Source organism: Rhinolophus ferrumequinum, chromosome 16, assembly GCF_004115265.2.
Source record: "Rhinolophus ferrumequinum isolate MPI-CBG mRhiFer1 chromosome 16, mRhiFer1_v1.p, whole genome shotgun sequence".
NCBI classification, from domain to species: Eukaryota; Metazoa; Chordata; class Mammalia; order Chiroptera; family Rhinolophidae; genus Rhinolophus; species Rhinolophus ferrumequinum.
Window position 1 is genome coordinate 33,434,778 of NC_046299.1, and position 6,155 is coordinate 33,440,932.

Below are 6,155 nucleotides of genomic sequence, written 5' to 3' on the forward strand. Positions count from 1 at the left end.
TCAGGTGGCCACCTGAGTCTGCACACTGGGAGGTGGGAGGGCTCAACAAATGAATAATTCCTTCTGTCAGCACTTCTGTCTGGAAGAAAGCTGCCCCTCCATCCTTCACCCTGAAGCCAAACAATTAAATTCATCCCCATATTTCCCTGGTGCCTTTTAAGCTGCTTCCCCAGCGCTGGAACTCAAAGCTAGTGAGTCCATCAGTGAGTAAGCCCATGTACAGACTCTTTAAGAGGAACATCTGGGACTCCAGCTGCCCTCCTTCTCACTCAGCCATAATCTCAACTGGTTTTCACAGCCAGAATTTATGGGGACTTCTCTTCCCAGCACTGGAATCCTGGGCTGGCGAGCCTGGTGTGGGGCTGGGACCCCTTGCTTTTCCAGGAGAGACCTCTGCAGCTGAGATATACCTCCAGATATTTAACTGTGACACACAGGTATGAAACCAGACCATCCTTCATCTCTGCCCCTCCTACCAGTCTCGAGGTGGCTTCTTCTTTATGTCCTTAGTGGTAGGATTTCTGTTCAGCTAGACATCAAGTGATTCTCAATGATGGTTGTTCTGTAGTTTAGTTGTGATTTTGATGTGGTCATGAAAGGAGGCAAGCACAGCATTTACCTCCTCCTCCATCTTGACCAGAAATCACTGAATTCTTACTCTTTTCATCTTTCCATTGACAGTACCCTTGTCATCTTTCAAGAAAACTGTTCAGGTAGTTTCCTAAATGGTATCTCTGTATCCTTGTCTTCCCCTCTTCAATATATCTTCCATCCTGCTGCTCTTTACATTTCTAAGTAAATAGCTAATCATGTTACTCCTCTACTCACAGACATTTGATGGCATACCACAACTTATATTTTTTAAAGTTCCAAAATACTTACTATAACATTTGATCTGACCCAATCAACTCTTCCAGATTCATTCAGTAATCAACTCCTACCCTTTACCACGGTGAAACAGGCAATATTCTGCCTGTTTCATGATACTACATGTAGAGCACCATAAGTAGTCCACCAAAAAACTATTAGATCTGATAAATGAATTTAGTAAAGTAGCAAGATACAAAATTAATATTGAGAAATCAGTTGCATTTTTTATGCACCAATAATAAACTACCAGAAAGAGAAATTAAAAAATTTACAATTGCATCAAAAAACAAAAACAGACAACAGTTTAGTGGTTACCAGAGGGTAAGAGGCAGGGGTGGTAGAAGAGGGTAAAAGGAGTCAAATATATGATGATGTAAGCAGAACTGAGTCTGGGTGGTGAGCACACATGTGATATATAGATGATGTATTATAGAAATGTACACTTGAAACCTATATAATTTTACTAACCATTGTCACCCTGATTTGATAAAAAATAAAATAAAATAAAATAAAATGCCTAGGAATAAATTTAACCAAGGAGGTAAATGATCTGTACTCAGAAAATGATAAGATATTGAAGAAAGAAATTGAAGAAGATACAATAAATGGAAGCATATACCATGGTCATTGATAGGAAGAATGAACACAATTAAAATGTTTATACTACCCAAAGCAATATATAGATTCAATGTAATCCCCATCAAGATACCAATGGCATTTTTCACAGAACTAGAAAAAAAAAATCCTAAAATTTATGTGGAACCACAAAAGACCCCCAAATAGCCAAAACAATCTTGAGAAAGAGAAACAAAGTTGGTGGTATCATGCTACCTGATGTCAAACTATACTACAAGGCTATAGTAATCAAAACAGCATGGTACTGGCATAAAAACATATACACAGATCAACGAAACAGAATAGAGAGCCTAGAAATAAACTCATGCCTATATGGTCAATTAATCTATGATAAAGGTGGCAAGAATATACAATGGGGTAAAGACTGTCTATTTGACCAGTGGTGTTGGGAGAACTGGACAGATGCATGCAAAAAATGAAACTAGACCACTGTCTTATACCATATACAAAAATAAACTGAAAATGGATTAAAGATTTAACTGTAAGACCCAAAACTAAAAACTCCTAGGAGAAAACATATGCAGTAAACTCTCTGACATTGCTCTTACTAATACTTTTTTGTATATGTCTCCTGGGACAAGGAAAAAAAAGAAAAAAATAAACAAATGGGTCTACATCAAACTAAAGAGTTTCTGTACAGCAAAGGAAACTATCAACAAAATGAAAAGACAACTGACTGAACAGGAGAAGATTTTCACCAATGATACATCCAATAAGGGATTAATATCCAAAATTTATAAGGAATTCATAAAACTTAACACAAAAAGACAAACAATCCAATTAGAAAATGGGCAGAGGACCTGAATAGACATTTCTCCAAAGAAGACATACAAATGGCTAATAGACATACGAAAAGATGCTCAACATCACTAATCATCAGAGAAATGCAAATTAAAACTGTAATGAGATACCACTGCATAACTGTCAGAATGGCTATCATCAATAAATCAACCAACAACAACAAGTGTTGACGAGGATGTGTAGAAAAGGGAACCCTCCTGCTCTGTTGGTGGGATTGCAAATTGGTGCAGCCACTATGGAAAACAGTATGGAGGTTCCTCAAAAAATTAAAAAATATGCAGAGCGGTTTGGTCGTTCATCGGAGTAGTTTCTTTGTTTTCATCTGCGACTGCGGCTCTCCGTTGGGCGGCAGAAGCGGCGCCGCAGCAGGATAAGCGGCCTAAGACTTCGGCGTTGGGTGAAAGAAAATGGCCTGAACCAAGCAGACTGCTCGTAAATCCACTGGTGGGAAAGTGCCCCGCAAACAGCTGGCTACCAAAGCTGCCAGGAAAAGCGCTCCCTCTACCGGAGGGGTGAAAAAGCCTCATCGCTACAGGCCCGGGACCGTTGCGCTTCGAGAAATCCGTCGTTACCAGAAATCGACCGAGTTTCTGATCCGGAAGCTGCCTTTCCAGAGATTGGTGAGGGAGATTGCCCAGGATTTCAAAACGGACTTGAGGTTTCAGAGTGCCGCCATCGGTGCGCTTCAGGAAGCTAGCGAAGCGTACCTGGTGGGTTTATTTGAAGATACTAACCTGTGTGCCATCCACGCTAAGAGAGTCACCATCATGCCCAAAGACATCCACTTGGCCCGCCGGATACGGGGAGAGAGAGCTTAAGTGAAGGCAGTTTTTATGGTGTTTTGTAGTAAATTCTGTAAAATACTTTGGTTTAATTTGTGACTTTTTTTGTAAGAAATTATTTATAATATGTTGCATTTGTACTTAAGTCATTCCATCTTTCACTCAGGATGAATGCGAAAAGTGACTGTTCACAGACCTCAGTGATGTGAGCGCTGTTGCTCAGGAGTGACAAGTTGCTGATATGCAGAAGGGATGGGTGATACTTCTTGCTTCTCATGATGCATGTTTCTGTATGTTAATGACTTGTCGGGTAGATATTAAGGTACTAGAATTGATAAATGTGTACAGGGTCCTTTTGCAATAAAACTGGTTATGACTTGATCCAAGTGTTTTAACAATTGGGGCTGTTAAGTCTGACCATGCATCACTGTGATAGAATGTGGGCTTTTTCAAGGGTGAAGATACAAGTCTTAACCACAGTGTAACTTACAGTTTCCTTAAAAAAAAAAAAAAAAAGTAAACCTGGCAGCTATAGAATACACTATGTGCATTTATAATAGCTATTTTATATATTGTAGTGTCAACATTTTTAAATTAAATGTTTTACATTCACATGAAAAAAAAATTAAAAAATAGAACTACCATATGACCCAGCAATTCCTCTTCTGGGTATTATCCAAAGAAATCCAAAACACTAACTTGAAAGATATATGCATCCCTATATTCATTGCAGCATTATTTACAATAGCCAAGATATGGAAGCAACATAAATGTCCATTGATAGACAAATGAATAAAGAAGATGGGATACATATATACAATGGAATGTTATTCTGCCATAAAAAAGAATGAAATCTTACCATTTACAACAACATCGATTGGCCTAGAATATACTGTGTTTCCCTGAAAATAAGACCTACCCGGACAATCAGCTCTAATGCTTCTTTTGGAACAAAAATTGAAATAAGGCCCGGTCTTATTTTACTATAAGACAGGGTCTTATATAATGTAATGTAATGTAATATAATATAATACCGGGTCTTATGTTAACTTTTGCTCCAAAAGACACATTAGAGCTGATGGTCCAGCTAGGTCTTATTTTCGAGGAAACAGGGTATTATGCTAAGTGAAATAAGTCCAACAAAGACAAATACCGTATGATTGCACTTATATGTGGAATCTAAAAAACAAAATAAATGAACAAATAAAACAGAAACAAACTTACAGATACAAAGAACAAACTGATGGTTGCTAGGTGAGAAATGGGTTGGGGGCTGGGTGAAAAAGGTAAAGAGTAAGAAGTACAAATAGGCAGTTACAAAATAGTCACTGGGATGTAAATCACAGCATAGGCAATATAGTCAATAATATTATAATAACTATGTATGGTGTCAGGTGGGCCCTAGACTCATTGAAGGGTCACATTGTAAGCTGTATAAATATCTAACCACTATGCTGTACACCTGAAACTAATACAACATTGAATGTCAACTATAGTTGAAAATTAAAAAAACATTTTTTTTTAAAGAAACAGGCAACATTCTTTAAACATATGGTACTTCATGTTTTCAAAGCATTACAACTTTTTCCACCAGAAATTCTTTCTCCCCAACGTTTTCCGCACTTTGTTGTTTGCAGAGATTTTACTGTTCCATCACAGCAGATGAAATGTCACCTCCTATGTGAAGCTTTCTCAGGTCTCCATCCTGAAACAGAACTGTTATTTTATCTTGACAGCTATGACTTTTAGTTTAACCTCTATTATAGCACTTAGCAGTGTGAATTTAAATGAGATGAAGACTCTCAAACTCTTGGTTTGAATAAGGAATGCAGCCAAATCATGGGTTTATTACCCTTTTTTACATGAAGGGAAAAGAAGGGCATTAGGAAGTTCCTCGTGCTCAGTGAAGAAATCCTGCAGAAAAGTATTATACTTTTCTGAACAGAGAGGTCAATTTAAATGTTATTACTTGAGGAAAAAAAATTACATAAGTTCACCAATCAAAATTACAGACTTCTAGCAATTATAAATTTCTTTTCAGAGGGCATAGCAATATACTTAGAAGTCCAGGTGTCTTAAAAGACTTTTCTGTTAAACAGAAGAAAATTAGAATAAGATTATGTAGTATTTACACATCTTCACATTGGATAAAAGAGTAGGAGTGGGACTTTCATAAATGTCCTAAATTCTCTATCAGAACTGGATATACAATATGGGATAATGTCTGCTCTTCTGCAGCTCTAAGGAAATATTTTCTTCTTCTCTTTCTGAGATTGTTATTATGGATGCATACTCAAAGCTATTTGATTAATTAGAATAGAGCAGACTTGAAAATCTTAAAACTTAACAGTATCGCAAAGTAAGGAGCAGGACAGGTGTTTAACAAATGGAATATTAGGTCTATAATATTTTGTTTCCACAACAGAAGTCTATTCCCCATGGAGTTAGAACTCCTTGAAGATTGGTCCTTAATATTGTCTAAACTTGTACCTTCCATCCCTAGCATAAAGAGGTTGTTTGACTATTTGAATGTTTTGGTAGGTGTAATTAAAATATATCTTTCTCTGTCAAGGGGGAAAGAAAGTATAATCTATAATCATCTTACTATCCATTAGCCAAGTCTCCAACGCAATATATAATTTACAAAGAGCAGTTCAAAGACTGATCCAAAGTGAGCATCTAGCACATTTCTTGGAATAAACTCAGATTTACGATGAACCTCGGGGAACAGAACTTAAGAGACTTCATCCTAACCCTATGCTTTCCTCAGTTGAGCAAGCTTCATCATGTTCAAACAGTCTCTAGATTAAGGAGTTTGTTAAAGACAAGCTAACAGGCCCCAAATAGAGTTGCTCATGCACTCAAATAGAGATGCCACATCACCAAACTGAGACTTAATTACAGTTTCTGTTCTCCCATAAATGGAATCTTAAACCGGCTGATCAAGAATTACCTTATCAGCTTGGTTAGGTAATCTGCTTGGTAAGCCCCTGCCATCCCTTACAGGGAAAGTCACCTTGCAATAACTAATCTGCCTTTTTGCCTGGTATAACTTCCTTGTTCCTG

The 6,155-nt window shown here is 37.4% G+C and overlaps 1 pseudogene; it reads left to right on the top strand.

Moving 5' to 3' along the window:
• The first annotated feature begins 2,714 nt into the window (after positions 1-2,714).
• On the top strand, positions 2,715-3,605 carry LOC117036391 (histone H3.3A-like; annotated as a pseudogene).
• Positions 3,606-6,155: the final 2,550 nt, after the last annotated feature.